The sequence below is a fragment of the Amblyraja radiata genome, chromosome 9, assembly GCF_010909765.2.
Source record: "Amblyraja radiata isolate CabotCenter1 chromosome 9, sAmbRad1.1.pri, whole genome shotgun sequence".
NCBI lineage: Eukaryota > Metazoa > Chordata > Chondrichthyes > Rajiformes > Rajidae > Amblyraja > Amblyraja radiata.
The window spans coordinates 48,098,502-48,115,993 of NC_045964.1; positions in this window are offsets into that span (position 1 = coordinate 48,098,502).

Genomic DNA, 17,492 nt, shown 5'->3' on the forward strand with positions numbered 1-17,492 from the left:
CCGCTACCCGGACGTCGCCACAGCTCAAAGACGGCCAGCCTCGCGTTGGTGAGTCCTGGCTGGCTCTACCTCCGGACCCTCGAGGTCGGTCGCAGGTTGGAGGCCGCCAGCTCCGCCATTAGGCCTCAGCGCAGACGGGGGAAGAGAAGGGGGATACGACAAAAAAAGTCGCATTCCCCCGAAGGGAGAGACAGAAAGCCCTGTTTCACCCTCCCCCCACACACATAACACCACCTAATAACCAAAAAAATTACTAAACTAGACAAAAAAAAACAACACAAAAAGTAAAAACAGACAGACTGCAGGCGAGCCGCAACTGTATCACAGCGCCGCCACTGGGCTTTGTCCCACTCTGACCTCTTGTTTCCAGCTATCTCCCCCTTACTCCATCAATGTGAAAAAGGCTCCTGACCCAAAACGGCATTTGTCCATTTCCTCCACAAATGCTGCCTGACCCACTGAGTTACTCCATCACTTAGTATATTTTGCACAAGATTCCAGCACTTGCAGTTTTCTGCGTCTCCTTTAAAGCCATAAGACCTATTTAGCAATGCACAGTGACTTGGGAATCATGAGCAACTGAACTTGCAGATGTTCATGCAGAGTCACTCCACCAAGTGCTGCACATCAACCCACCATTACAGGTTCTGTATAGGTTCTAGGCTTTTTCCGCATATCCACAGCAATACAGTTATGTATGAAGAAGCTGTGGTATTATACTGTTGATGTTGCATTACGAAAGATAAGAATGATCAATGTTAATTATGCAATCAGTATGTTCCTCTTTTCTAGATTTATTTGTCCTCTGCCAGACCATTATAATATAAGGTAGGTTTCATAAATTACATTCTCTTTGGAACATTTTCAAAAGGAAATTTAATCTCTATTCACAGCTTGTTCAGTTTTATTTATCAAATTGTAACTAGCAATGGGAATCCCAATTATGTGCAAAGATTTAAATCCACAAGGTATAGAGGACGAGCTTTTATTTCAGCAAGCCTTGAGTGCAGTAGTCTTGCTGCTGAGAGCAATTACCTGCACCATAAGGTTAAATGCTAGCTATATTCAGCAGAACAACAGGAATTTGCACCCTCAACATATTAAACTCAAAAATGAATTTGTTTCTGGAACACCAGGAGAGATGTGGCAGGTTTTAAAGTGGCATTTGCCCAGTACGTTATTGCATGACTTTTAAATTGAAAGATAAGGAAGTCATCACTGCACAATTTGGGATGGGAGGAAGTTTAGATAAACAAAGTCTTGAAAAAGGTGACCCTCCCGGCCCACACTCTTTACCTCCTCTCAACACCACCAAGGTGTCTGGTGTGATATACTGAAAATGTGTTCAAAGCAATTTTATGAGATTTAAACATCAGAGACGGTTATTAACTGTTCCAAAACATGAACAGTGGATAAAGATGTGCTCTCACCATGTTCCTTGTCTCAACATCTCGGTTATAAAATAGGAGAAGGTGCAAAGGTAAGGTATGCCCCTTAAACATTCTGAGAGTCAATGACAAGGAACATGGTGAGAGCACATCTTCATCCACTGTTCATGTTTCGGAACAATTTGTAACCGCCTCTGATATATAAATCTCATAAGATTGCTTTAAACACATTTAAAAGTAAAACAAGTTGGAGTAGTGTTGCTGCCTTACAGCGCCAGAGACCCAAGTTTAATCTTGACCACGACTGCTGTCTGTACCGAGCTTGTACGTTTCCCGTGTGATCGCATGGGATTTCCCCGGGTGCTCCGATTTCCTCCCACACTCCAAAGACGTACAGGTTTGTAGGTTAATTGGCCTCCGTAAAGATAGTAAATTGTCCCTAGTGTGTATGATAGTGTAGTGTATGGGGATTGCTGTTCGGTATGTACTTGGTGGGCTGAAGGGCCTGTTTTCACACTGTATCTCTAAACTAAACTAAACTAAACTAAATGTCTGTACCAGGAATGAGAGAGAGGAAAGTCCTAGTGTGTGGGTGATCGCTAATCAGCGCAGACTCGGTGGGCTGAAGGGCCTGTTTCCACGCTCTATCTCTAAACTAAACTGAATTAAACTAAACCAAACTTAACCAAGGGGAACCCCTTGTGCAGCACAAAGATAGACACAAAAAGCTGGAGTAACTCAACGGGTCAGACAGCATCTTCCCCTGAGTTACTCCAGCTTTTTGTGTCTATCTTCGGTTTAGACCAGCTTCTGCAGTTCCTTCCTACACTCTTGTGCAGCACAGCAGGTTATCACACTCAGTCCCTCATTCCCGGAGGGGCTAGCACTTATTTCCCTTAGAGCAGAACAGCCACTGGTGCCAGCCAGCTTCGTTGAGCCCTCTGAGTCCGTGCAGTGCGATAATCGTTGTAATTGATGATATGCCGCGATCATGTTGGCTGAACCCACAGACGGTGACTCACATGCTGTGCATTCCCCAGCCAACAGTGAAACCTCCTGCTGCCCTGTATTAATGATGCTCAGCGACTTGCTACAGTCCAGGCCAATCTCGCTCCAATTTCTCAGCTTCCTACCGGGAAAGCATTTAACCTTTGCTTGGTTTGGCCAAATCGAACGCAACACAACCTGACGAGAACAACGCTGGTGCAAAAAATAATGGCATTGACTTATCTTTCTTCGTTCACAGATTTGAGCATTGGAAGTGAGAGTGTGATTAACAGCTGTTGTTTATCCAGTTCTGATCTAAAGTTAGTTTGCTCGCTGACAGTAATAAAAATAATAGAAAGGAATCTTTAAAATAAATTGCAAGGAGTATTTAAACCAGGAACTTGAGAAAATGAAGAATGCTCTTGATTTAGCTTTTAGGCAATAGACCTGTAATTGGATAACTTCACAGTCTTTGCTCCGAACTAGCAAATTATGCATTGCTGAGGCCTAATGAGTTGGCAATTCTCATCGTCACGTTACATGATTTGCTTTGCAACATGAATGGACTTCAGCTGCAGCCGCCAGCTTGCTTGAAAAAATAACACAATTGAGGCTTCATTGAAGATTATTTTTCAGCAGCTGACCATTCGTTTATCAGGTGAGATATTGTTGAACAGAAATTAGTGGGGTTAGTCAGTGAAAGAGGGTGTGCTGGTGTTGATGACAGGGTGTTTTGGTGAGGGTGTTATGGGTGTGTCGGTGAGGGAAGGTGTGTGTGTATGTGTCAGTTGTGGGCGGCACAGTGAGACAGTCGAAGAGTTCCTGTCTTACAGCACCAGAGACCCGAGTTTGATCCTACTACTTTGCTGTCTGTGCGGAGTTTGCACGTTCTCCCCGTGACCGCATGGGTTTTCTCTGGGCGCTCCAGTTTCCTCCCACTTTCCAAAGACATACAGGTTTAGAAGTTAATTGGCTTCCATAAAATTGTAAATTGTCTCTAGTGTAGGATAGTGCTGGTGTACAGGGTGATCTCTGGTTGGTGCGGACCCGGTGGGCCGAGAGGCCTGTTTCCATGCTGTGTCTCTAAAGTCTGAAGTCTAAAGTGTTGGTGATGGACGGTGTGGGTGTGTGTGTGTGTGTATGGGTGACGGCGTGTCAGGGAGGGGATTGTGTGGGTGTGTGTGTGGGTGACCGCGTGTCAGGGAGGGGACGGTGTGGGTGCGTCAGTGTGTCTTGCTGTTGTGTCAGGGAGGGAAAGGTATGAGTGTGACGATCAGGCAGCAGTGTGGGTGTGTTCAAGTTAAAAGTGTAACCATGGCAGGCACGTGCCGTGAGTAATTAGTCAGGGTAGGCAGTCAGTATCTTTGGCTAGTATCAGTCGACTTTTAAAAATCTTGAAAACCGCGCATGCGCAGATTGTTCTTTCCCCGGTGAGCTGTCAGTCGGCTTTTAAAATGCATGCATGCAGTCCACGGTGTAAAGGCAGAATTTTAGCTGCCTTAATAGACCGTTGCCACTAAGGACTTGAAGCAGCGTCAACGGCACGTGAGTTGCACATACTTCCGCGTGTTAAATGTACTGCGGATGAAAGGCACGGGAGAATTATGCCTACCAAAGAGATGGATCTCTTAGGTAAGCATAATTCTCCCGCGCCTTTACTATTTATAGTTAATAATTGCCATTTTATAATTTTATTCGGGGTAGGCACTGCCTACCTTGCCTACTATGATGGCACGTGCCTACACCATGGGCACTAACATTGGACCCCACTATGCCTGCCTTTGTGCCTGTTACATCAAACAGTCCTTGTTCAAAACATTCACTGGCCTTATTCTCCAACTGTTTCCTCACTTCATCAACGACTCCCTCACCTCCATCCAGGAGATCCAGCAATACTTCCACATCATGTGCACATCCTCTAACCTCATCTACTACATCTGGTGTACCCGACATGGTCTTCTTTACATTTTCGACATCAAGCGTAGACTCGGCGACTATTTTCCCGAATACTTGCACTCGGTCTATCGGTCTAGGAGTCACTCGGTCTAGGAGAGCCTGATTTTGGCCCAAGGATCAACAGTGGTTTATGATCTGTGGCTAGCGCCAAATGCTGCCCACTGAACACTTCTGAAATTGAGTGAGTGTAAAACGTATTGGTCCAAGTCTTTTTCTATTCAATCTAAATATAGTTGACATGGTTTCTTCTTCCAGATTTTGGTCATCTGATCTGCAAGTTACTAGATGTGGCATTGAGCAATTTCCCTGGAGAAAAGAAACTAAAATAAACTGCCTTCTTTGCAACCTCAGCCCATTTTGCTTGATAATGTTCAAAAAGCCTGGACAGTTCTGACTGATAAATAAGCACAAATCAAACATAATAAAACTGCAGATTGTACTAACAACTGAAGGCTGTTCATCGGTCTAAAGGGTCTCGTTTGAAGTGTGAATGGGAAAACGTCAGTCAACAAAATGAGAAACACATAAAGGGAAAACTACTGTCACACTTCTTTGCTATTTCATTGCTTGAAGCACTTAGGCATTTTAAACGGATGACTAAATGAAGAACTGCCTGGTCCATGGAGGACATCAAAACCAGGAAGCAAAAAGCTCTATCTATCCAACAGTAACATGAAGACAAGTAGCCAAAGAATGATCTACATAATGTGACTGTTAGCTTGCAGAAGCCAGCAGGGAAGGTATTCAAGCAGAAATGAGACGCCTGGTTACTGGTGAGAAACAGTCAGGCATTTCCTCACTAGTTATTTTCATGAAAGTGAGATACATTTTATACGTCAACTATATATGGTATAAATCATGTTTTCTCTGAATGGAGTCTCTTGCACACAGAGACAGAACAGTCCTGGATTTTAAACATTGCCTGTCTGTCAGCAAACAAGAATTAGATTCCAAAGAAGGCAGGTTCTGTGAGATTGCTTTTATTTCTCCTGGGAAGGTGCTTAGTGCCACAAAGTAGCAGCTTTCTGATGACAGGGTGATGACAGGATCACAGAAATTTTGGAATTCTGAAATTTAAAAAAGCATCAGAAAGAAAAAATGTTAACTTTGTTAACAATGGAAAAAAAAGGCTTCAGTCATTGTTTCTTTTCGGGGTCATTCAATTTCAGGAGTAAACTGTTGGCAGGCATTTCACTCTGGTGAGAGACCATAAACCACTAATGAGCTTTGGGACAAAGTCGTCCATCCCAGCAGCAATGGCTGTCATATTAATATTTTCACACAGTGCTCGAGGAAATCAGTGAGTCAGACAGCATGTGTCAGAGGTTATGGGAAGAAGGCAGGAGAATGGGGTTAGGAAGGAGTGATAGCTAAGCCATGATTGAATGGCGGAGTAGAATTGATGGGCCGAATGGCCTAATTCTACTCCTATTCCTTATGACCGCATCTGAGGAGGAAATGAACATTCAACATCTTGGGCCTCATCCCTTCTTCAGACTGATTCAAAATCAGATTGGAGAAGGGTTGCAACCTTAAACACCGCCTGTCTTTTCTCTCCTCAGATGCAGTCCTACCCGCTGAGTTCCTCCAGCAGTTAGTGTTTTGCTCAAAATTCCAGCATCTGCAGTTTTTTGTGCCTCCATCGTAAGTTTTATTAAGATGTCAGAACATCCCAGTATTTTAATCTTGAAAATGAACTTACTATTATTTCCTAGTAGACATTTCATCGAATATAGGAAATTACACAGTTGTGGGGCAGTGGGATTAAATTGATAGTCATTGCACAAAGTAGCAGAAACTAAGAGGGCTGTAAAGGCCTCCTCCCGTGCCATGTGATTCAAACTTTTCAGTCGGAGAAATCCTGCTGGGGACCCTTAATTACTTGCCAGTTTTGTGGGAATTATGCATGTGGTATGAAATATAAATGGAATAGCACGAAACAAGGGAGAGAAATCACACACTCGGGCCTATTTTATTCATGTAACATCTATAGATTATATACTTCAAATATTCTGGAAATAAAATAGCATCGGAAAAGTGAAAGTTTAATGTTTTAATCTAGATACTTTGAACAGAAAAAAGTGCTAATGAAGTGTCTGCTATTGATGTAAAAACGTGTGCAGCATAGAGGACCAAAGGCCAATGGTTTCTTTTAGATTTGCCTTGGGATTTCACCAAAGCAAGACCAACACATTCGGATAACAGAAAGACTGAGAATGGTAACAATAACTTTCCAAAATTAAATTTGTAACAGTCCATTAGGTGGGAAAAGGACCATAATTGCTTTGTAATCCCCCCAGGATTCAATCGAAATTTGTTCATATGAATATCTTTTCTCTCACAGGAATAATAATCTGTTTTTCAGCATCTCAAATCTAGCAGAGGATTAAATATTATGCGGTGAGGAGTTGTTGCAACAGCAGGGTTTGATATCAGTATGAAAATGCGGATTAGTTAAAGCACAATTGTCAGCATGTCATTTTGAGATCTAATATAATCCTTGTTCTGTCGTGCTGTGCCCATTGGTATGGTCTGTTGAACTAACATATTCTCTGTAGCACAACATTATCATTATTCTTCTTAAGTTGCAGTAAGTTGTGCGCTGCAGAAATTGTATTCTGTACCAACTTATTTTATTGTCTTTATTAAAGATATTTAATACATTTTATTTGTTTAAATGGTCGTTAAACGATAATAATGTAGTTACACAGTTCAGAGTAAGTTTGCAATGTTTAATCATTTATGTCTATATAGGTTATTGACATTTATACTAATATTTCTTGGGGGGAAATTGGCATCACTGACATGGCCAGTACTTGTGTTGTCTTTCCTGCAGTGCCCTGTAGAAGGTAAGGGGCGAGTTTAGTTTAGTTCAGTTGAGAGATAGAACGTGGAAACAGCCCCTTTGGCCCATCGAGTCCACGCCGACCAGAGATCCCCGCACATCAACACTATTCTGCACACACTATGGACAAATTACATTTATACCAAGCCAATTCACCTATAAACCTGTACTGTACGTCAAGAGTTACTTTGTTGAATTACTGCAATCCTTCAGGAAAAGGTGCTCCCACAAAGCTTTAGGGACAGGGAGTTCCAGGAATTGAATCCAGATGGAAGTGTGATGATATATGATTGGTGTGAGATTTGCAGGTGGGGTGGAATTTGCAATTTATTTTGTTCCTTGTTCAGCCATTTTATTTGTGTTCTGTGCACTTGTTTGTGCCTAGCCTTCCTGATTTGTTCTCACAATGAACATTTTAGTGGTAGTGTTTGAGCCAAAGTTAAGTTGGCATGACATTCATTCTGAAATTTTGTAGGAAACATTGCCTTCAAACATGGTTAGCCATATAATTGCTGCTCTGCCAATATCAAATGAAAAGCTAGAAACTTTCTACATCAGACAAATCAGCAAACAATAGACTATACCTTATTAAAAGGTGACAAATGAGAAACTATTACATCATTAACTGGTTATACAAATCCAAAATTATAGATTAATTTGTTGTGTAAATGTGTTTGTGTCAAATTTTCACAATCTACATGGATTTGTTTAATTGTTGTTGCAGAAATAGATTACATTACAGTCAATATAGTTACAACTAAGTTCAGCATAGTTACATCCACTTTATTGGCTTATAATCGATATAATGATGTCCAATTTATCAGGGCTGAGGTAAAACAGCCTGGACTCGACTTTTCCATGTGCTAAAGAAATTGTGCAGTTGAACTGTTGAGAAGGTTTCATTTACTCACAGAACAAACACTCTGTTTCCCCTCAATCTTTACCATTTGAAGGGCCAACACTCAATGTCACTCTTTTTTCTTACTGAGATCTGTGGCCTCTTGCTGTTTCAGATACAAAGTGTGGTTGGACTATTTTTCCTATGAAGAATTTTGACTTTAAACAGCTCGGTTGTGTGTTGATCAAATTCACACTCCATTGTCTACTTGCACATTAATATCACCACTATGCCACCAAATCCCGAAAATCCCTCTCAGTTTTGTAATGTCAGGTTCATTCCCATAACATTGGTAAGTGCTGACACAGTACAGCTAGCACCTCCTGGCATCCCATAGCATATGCTAATCTCTGACACATTTCACACATTGTTGATTACTGCTTTATGAACAGAGTCACAAGGATGTAACACTCAAGGAGACAAAGCTTCATATACTTTTTTTCTTCAGCCCATAGGGTCAGGCAGTTAGGGTGCAAGGATACACCTGCATTGCAGGCTTCCCCAAGTCGTGGCTGTTCATAGATGCACACACCAAGTGTAATGGGGCTGTCCCACTGTGGCGACCTATTCCGCATGTTCTGGTGAGTTTGCCCTCGACTCATACTCGCAGCATGGTCGACACGAGGTCCTAGGAGGTCTTTGTAACGCTCCTTCATGCTCGAGGGTAGTCCCTGCGTACTCAAGGCCTCAACTAGGTCACGGCGTATTTTTCAACATGTTGAAAAATGCTCGCGAGTAAAACAAGGTCACCAAGAAAAAAATCGATACTTTTTTTACTCGTAGGTTTAGTCAAAGTAGGTCGTAGTAGGTCGGCATGTTATTCATAGGTAATCGAGGGTAGTCAAAGGTAATCGAAGGTAGTCGAAGGTAGTCGTAGATAGTCTTCAACATAGTCGAAGGGAGGTCGAAGGAGATTGAAGGAGGTCGTCTTCACTTTCCACTATTCGGAGTCCAATTTTCCCGAAGCTCGTCGAAGTTAGTCTTCAACATAGTTGAAGGTCTTCTACATAGTGGAAGGAGGTCTTCAATATGACATTTTTTCAAACTCTTCTAAACTCGCGAATTAGGTCGCCGGAGTCGGACAGCCCCCTTACCTCTCATGGGCACCTCCTGGGCAACCTCCTGCCAGAAGCTGCTGGCTGTACTGTGCCAGTACTTACCAATGGAGGTCCCAGTTAGCATCTCATTTCACTCGCAATACCTTGTGTGTCTGATTTTAGGGATTTGGTGGCACAGTGGTGAAATTAATGAACAATGGGCTTCAAATTTGATCTACTACACAAATGAGCAAGTGGACTGCTGTGAAACCCATCTAGGTACTTACCTGGCCACTGGGTGGCTCCAAACATAGCGAAGGGCTGGAGTAACTCAACGAGTCAGGAGGCATCTCTGGAGAAAAAGAATAGATGACGTATTGGGTTGGGACCCTTCTTCAGACGATTTTTAATTGCTTTCTTATTAATGGAGCAATTCAAGTTTTTTTAATTTATTCAAGGGATTTAATCTTCACAAACTGAGCCAGCATTTAATTGCCCTTCTCTAAATGTCCTGGTAGTGGTTAGCTGTCTCCTTGAGCTGCTGTAGTGCTTGAGGTGCGGATATACCCGCAATGCTGTGGGGGGTAAAGTTCCAAGACTTTGAGCCAGCAACGGTGAAAGAACAGCGATATATTTCCCTGTCAGGGTGGTGTGTAAATGTATCACCTTTCCTTCAAGTGACTAATAAATGACAGCACTGTCAGCATATAGTTACAACTAGTAAATAGAAGTTATGCATTTTTCAATTATGCTGTCCAACCTCATAAATAGGATTCTTAAGTACCATGAGTGTAAACAGGTCAGGGATTTGCTATCCTGTCATGAATGATTCACCTCCTGACAGTCCAGTCTTTTCACTATCAATAACACCCAAGTCAAGAGTGAGACAGATATTCCCTATTGACCTAACAATTCCCAAGAACCTCAACTGCATCCAGGCCAAAGGAGGCCACTTGATTCGCATCCCATTAACCACCCATTCAATCCATCCATCATCAGTGTGTGCCATCCACAGAATGCATTGCAGACATGCACCCAGGCTATTCCAACAGTACCTCTCAAACCACAATCTCTACATCCAAGAAGAACAAGAGTAGCAGGTGCATTACTGAAAACTATAGTCATCCAAAAATATAGTCAGCTAAAAAAAAAAGATGTTGGAAATCTGAAATAAAAATAAGAAATGCTGTGAACACTCTGAAAGTCACACAGTATCTTTGAAAAATGGAAAAAGTTAATATTTGCGATTGAAGACCCCACACTCGAACTGAAACGTTCACCCTGTTGCTCTCTCAGCAGATGCTGCCGTCCTTGTTGAGTATTTCTCACATTTTCTGTGTTATTTCAAATTTGTGCACGATATGCAGGATTTTGGTTTTTCCTTCATTGGCTTAGTGTTATTTGATAACAGCCCACCCCCCTAAGAAATGCTTTGTAAATTTTTGCCTTACAAGAAGTAGGAAGCAAATGATAGTTGTTGTTCTAGTGAAAATTGTATTGTATTGTATTGTATTCAAATTTATTGTCATTGTCTCAGTTAGAGACAACGAAATGAATTTCCCTTACAGGCAGTATCATAAAAATAAAAATAAATAAATAATAATAAATAATAAAACATATTAAAAATAAAATAGAATTTAAACTATTCCGTTCTTCCCAGATGTTCACTCGTGGTCGAGGCCTTCCTAGCACCCGCAGTCGCCGCCCCGGGTGGCCCGATGTTCAGGCCCTCACGCCGGGCTGGTGGAACGCCGACGCCGAACCCTGACGGTGAACATCCTCCTCAGCGGCCCGGACCTCCCGATCAGCCGCCTCCCGCAGCCGGAGTCCGCAGCTCCCGTGTCCACAGTCCGAGCCGGGCAGAGTCGCAGGACCCCACGCTGTCCATCAGCGCCGCCTGCGTTGGGAGCTCCGCAAACCGCAGCTCCATGATGTCGGTGCCACAGGTCCAACACTCCGGGCTCCAGACGGCGATCCCCGGTAAGGCATCGCCAGCCCCGCGATGTATCAGCGCTGTCCCGCCGCTGCTGGAGCTCTGGTCGATCCCGGCAGGAAAGGCCACGCCAATCCAGTAGGTAGGCTGCTGGGGGGGGGGGGGGGGGGGGGGGGGGGGGACGCGACTCGAATAATAGTCGCGTCTTCACCAGGAAGCGGCTGAAGGACGGTATTCCCCACACCGTACCCTCTTCCCCCACATAAAAACACAAAAAAACACACAAAAAAACACACTTTTACATAACTGAATAAACAAAAAAACAAAAAGATACCGGGCTGTAGGTGGAGGCTGCTGGCACCAGCGCCACCGGAAGTACAATGACACCGGAGTGACACCGGAGTGGGTGCTAAAACAAATGTTCTTTTCCGGAAGTGGCGGCGCTGTTGAACGGCTGTGGCTCGCCTGCAGTCCGTCTGTCTTTACTTTTTTTTGTTGTTTTTTTTTGTCTTGTTTTAGTTAAATTTTGGTTATTAGGTTGTGTTATGTGTGGGGGGGGGGGGGGTAAACATGTTTTTCTGCCTCTTCCTTTGGGGGAATGCGACTCTTTCTGTCGTATCCCCCTTCTCTGCCTCCGTCTGCGCTGAGGCCTAATGGCTGAGCTGGCGGTCTCCAACTGCGACCGACCTCGAGGCTCCGGAAGCAGAGCCAGCCAGGACTTACCAACGTGACGCTGGCCATCTTCGGAGCTGCAGCGGCGATCCGGCGTTCCAGTGGCAGCGGCACGACCCGGGGCTGAGACGGTGCTCCGGTGAGGGCGGCCCGGCGCGGGGCTGAGATGGCGCTCCGGTGAGGGCGGCCCGGCGCGGGACTGATACGGTGCTCTGGTGGCAGCGGCATGACTCGGGGCTGAGACGGTGCTCCGGTGGCTGAGGCGGCGTTCTAACGTTCTAGCGGCGGTGACCTGAATCCGGGGCTCAGCCGCGGGCCAGTGAACGACATCATCGGAAGCTCACAGGTCACAGGCTGGTGCCTGTTTTCCGGAGCTTCCGCGGCAACAGCTGCGTCCGCTGGACTGGAGGGCGGCAGCTTCGACCACCCCGGGCCGCGGAACTTGAACCGGCCGGTTCGCAGGGCTCGGTTGAGCCGCGGGGACTGACTTACCATCGCCCGATGGGGTAACAACATATCACCTCAGCGCAGAGGGAGAATGAGGAGGGAAGAGACAGTAACTTTAAGACTTTTGCCTCCATCACAGTGAGGAGGTGCCTGGTGAACTCACTGTGGTGGATGTTAATTTGTGTTTATTGTGTGTTTTGTTGTTATTATTATATGTATGGCTGCAGGCAACGACATTTCGTTCAGACCGAAAGGTCTGAATGACAAATAAAGGAACAAAACAAAATAGAGGGAAATACAAATTGCTGGAGGAACTTATTGGGTCGGGCAGCATTTGTGGAGGGATTAGATAGGGGATGTTTCGGTCAGGAACTATTTTAGAGTCTCCTGAGTTATCTACAGTTTATGTGTAGGGAGGAACTGCAGACGCTAGTTTATACCAAAGAAAGACACAAAATGCTGGAATAACTCAGTGGTTCAGGCAGCATCTCTGGAGAAAAGGAACAGGCGATGTTTTGGGTTGGAACATTTATGGAGTGTGAAGAAGGGTTCCGACCCGAAACGTGGCCTATTCCTTTTCTCCAGAGATGCTGCCTGACCCGCTGAGTTACCCCAGTGATGTGAATCTGCTTTCAGTTCATGCTTTGCAATGTTCACCATATTTTTCTCTGTGCTAAAATTCTCTCAGCACAATTTCAAAACCATTTAGTTTGTCATGTGTAGTATGTCTGTCATGGTGTCCACTGCGGTGGGCATTGTTGAGTTGTGTCTCTCTGAGCTCAGGGACTTTTTCAATTCCAACTATAATCTCAAGGCCGCTTGTTTGAGAGACCAGTAAAAACCAACTGGAATGAGCAACAATAAGGAAGAAAGGGAGAGACAGACAGTGCAAGGAACAGAAAAAGGAAAGAATAAAGAGGAAGTCAGGATGTAAGCCTGTGATGATTCCAAGAATGGATCAAAAAATACATGTGCAACAAAGACTGATAAATAATCAATTATAACCCATAGTCATGGCACTGAGATAATCACAGGAATGATTTGCTGTTGAAAATTAACATCTTCCATTTTTTAAGGATGTTTGGTCGTAATATCAAAAGAAGTAGTGACACTTCGCCATTGTGAGAAGTATTGTTTAGATAGGTTTAGAGGTACAGCGTGGAAACAGGCCCTTCGGCCCACTGAATACAAGCCGATCATACACTAGTTCTATGTCCTACACACTTGGGGCAATTTACAGAAGTGTATTCATCTGCAAACCGGCAAATCTTTGGAATGTTTGAGGGAACTGCAGCACCTGGAGAAAGCCCACGTGGTCACAGGGAGAACGTACAAACTTTAGACTTTAGAGATACAGCACGGAAACAGGCCCTTCGGCCAACTGAGTCCGTGCTGACCAATGATCACCCCGTACACTAGTTCTATCCTCCACCCTACAGACAATTTTACTGAAGCAAAATAAGCTACAAATCTGTATGTGTTTGGAATATGGGAGGAAACTGGAGCACTCAAAGAAAATCCACAGGGAGAGGGTGCAAACTTCACACAGACAGCAACAATAGTCAGTATCAAACTCGCGTCTTTGACACTGCGAGGCAGCAGCTCTACAGCTGCGCCACTGTGCCGTGTCTGTGTTACCATCTCTGGGCTCGGCAAGGCAGACAGCGGCTGCCTGATATAAATGTCTCTGCCCCAATAGTTGACAAGCGTTGTAGATTTACATGGCGACATCAGAGCCTCTGCTTTATTATTTCACCTCCTCGTCCTTGCAGCAATTTCACATGCTGTTAATTTCCAAATTGACAGAATCGTGGCAGTTTTCAGACATCATCAGTTCATGATGGGCTTACAGCAAACCTAGTTAAATATACGGAATCCCTATGGAGACTTGCTTTAAACATAAAATTAATAATCTGTTGGAGTATAAAATTTAAAAACGGTCATGGCCTGAGCCATCCTTTTTCTTTCTATAATACCTGACATATTTTGTTTTACAAAGGATGCCAATTCTCATGCTAAATATTATTGCTGGAAAGCGAAAAGCCGAAAGGAAGACACCATTATCATTACCCCATTAATAGACTAAAAGTCATATTCAATTATCTATTTTGTCTTTTGTTTTTTTCCCCCAGTATTTTGCAATGTAAAATATAAGGTACTTGGGGACATTGGCTTAACAATATTTAAAATATATACCTCTACAAATTAACAGCGGAATCATCTTAAACTAATAATAGACTTTCTCACTCTAACACATATGCCTCTTATTTTCTTGCTGAATGAGCTGCCTCGTTAAATAAATTATGAAGTTGAGTCTTATCGGCTCTGTATATCTTAGTTTTGATAAGCCACATTTAAATTCATTGCATGGTTTTATTTTTGATCCACTTTAAACATGAAGCGTATATTCATTGATCTTGTGACTTGGGAATATCGGGTAACAAATTGCACCAATCCAAAGAAATACTGGAAGAATGTGGCCCATTAATTAAACACCATCCACTGGAGAGTTTTCCAGGTAGGTCCTATGGTAACTTTGCTATGTGGTATCAAAGCAGACCACGTGGATCATCTATCTGTGCTAAAACAGTTGATATCAGTCAGGTTAGTGGAGATATCATATTCAGCTTCAGTGGCTCAGGCAGGGAAGAGAATGTTAGCTTAGGTCTGTGCCACTTCATTGTTATCCAATGAACAAAGTAAAGGACTGACTTCAGACAATGAAATGATCGCTGTAATTGCATTCAAATGTCGCGTCAGCTTACATTACCATGGATGAGAAATAACCATTCAGCAGAAGTACAGAATAGTGAACCAGTGAAACCAAACTCCAAAGCAGATGCTCTATTCTGGGTTCTATAGTCTTAGTCAGGGGGAAAAAAATCAAGGAGGTACCACCATCCTCCTTGAAGAAGTGCAACTGGAAACGCTGGTACACAATCACTCAAAGTGGGGAAGGAATATTCAAGACAATATTGGGAGATATTAGCTGGGAAGAAACTGTCCCTGAATCTGGAAGTAAGTGTTTTCCCAATTCTCTACCTCTTGCCTGATGGAAAACGGGAGAAGAGGGAGTGAGACTGGTCCTTAATTAGGCTGGTGGTGTTGCCAAGGCAGCATGAAATATAGATCGAGTCAATGGAAGGGAGGTTAGTTTGTATGATGGTATGGGCTGCATCCACAACCTTGTTATTTCATGCAGTTTTGCATGGAGCTGTTCCCCAATAATGCTGTGATGCACCCCGATTAAAATGATTTCCACAACGCATCTCAAGAAGTTGGTGAGGGTTGTTGCAGACATACCAAATTTTCTAAGTCTTCTATGGAAGTAGAGGCATTGGTGTACGTTCTTGGCAATAGCTTTGATGTGGCTGGTCCAGGACAAATTGCTCGTGATATATATTCCTTAGAACTTAAAGTCTTCAACCATCTCTACTTCAGTGTCATCAATGTATACCGGGCTATGTGTATTCCTCTGCTGCCTGAAGTCAATCTCCTTTGTCTGGCTGACATTAAGGGAGAGGTTGTTGTCTTGGCACCGTTACGAGGTTCTCCATCTCCTCTGTCTCGTCATTATTTGATATCCGACACACTATGGTGATGTCATCTGTGAACTTGTAAATTGAGTAGGATTGGTATTCGGCTGCACAGTCATGAGTGTATAAAGTGTATATATAGTAGGAGGCTGAGAATGCATCCTTGCAGGGCACCAGTCTTGAGGATTATTTTAGAGGACATTTGGATAGGTCCATGGATAGAAAAGGTTGAAAGGCCAAATACAGGCATAGTATGGGACAAGCTGAGGCAAGCAACTTGGTGGGCATGGACAAACTGGGACTTGACTCTGTGCTGTATAACAACAACTCTCTGTATTTCTAATGATTTTTTAGCAATTCCTGGAGTCTGACTGTCCCCCTCTCCAGAAGCACAGCCCACATCTGACATTCTTAGAAACTAATAAACAGAAATGTTTACTCATCAATTATTCGGATACCTTGGGATTTTATCCAGCGTTGCTCATTGTAGTGTGCTCAAGATTCATCTTCAATTCCTGGCAGCTCCAGACTAATACTTGAAGCTTGGCAATCCTACCTGGCTGTAGAAGGGTGCTTGGAAGGCAAACAAGAATCCACACAACAGCAAAAACAAAGCACATCACATTTTCACATCAGTGAGTTCAGTAGAATGCTGGACAGTTAATTTCATGTTGTCTGCACTTATGTCAATTTGGCCTCATTTTTCTCTGCACATTGAATGTAACCGAGTAAACAAAGAGATAACATTGGCAGAGAAAGGTATTGTTTATCTCATCCAACTCTTCCATTAGTTTGAATTGAACATTATTTTTGTCAAGTCGTGTTAACGTCAGCTAAAATAGGAAGAATAAAACAAGGATTGTGTTTGCATTGAGATAGAAGGAACTGCAGATGCTGGTTTGTACAAAAACAAATACAAAGTGCTGAAGTAATTCAGCAGTACAGGCAGCATCTCTGGAGAACACGTGATAGATGATGTTTCAGGTCGGGACCCTTCTTCAGACTGAATATGTAGGGGGGTGGGTGAGACAGCTAGTTGAGAAGAGGGGCAGGCAAATGCATGGCAAATGGTAGGTGGATATAGGTAAAGGGTGTTTTTAATTGTCAGATGGTTAGACAAAGGCCAGAGATGAAAAGGCAAGAAATGCAAGAAGTGTGTATTTTGAAGCCAGGGGAAGGAATATAGGTGGGAGATTTGGGGGACGGAGAAGGTATTTTTCTAAATTGCTTCCGTCCTTCTCCCCTGTGTCTCACCTGGATTCACACCCATTTTTCCCCTTTGTCCTTCCTCTGTCCCATTCCACCTAAATTCATTGCTCCGGATTCACAATTCTTACCTTTTCTATCCATATCTCCCACATTTTGTATTTTCATCTATGGACTCTGTCCAACCATCTGCCAATTAACAACCCCTCCCCCTCGCCTGTATCTAATGTGCTGCCCTGTTGTGGAATGAGGCCAAAATAGCCCATTGAGTCCATGCCGGGTCCTATAGCAATCCCATAATTCTAATTTCCCCATTGCTCCTCTATAATCCAACCATGCATCAATGCCGCAAATAAGTTACAGTCAGCAATTAAACATATGAAATATCTTAAATGCATAAATGAAAATATGAAATGGTGTCCAACCATGGGTGCTTTAAATAATGATGATAATTCACATTTTCTTTATCCTTCTACCTATATACAGTATTTGGACATGTTTTAAAAAAACGCAGATCACTTGGGTCACAGAAATGGAGTGACATTTGATTTAATGTCAGGAGGTTTTGAGTTAATTGTGATCTGCCC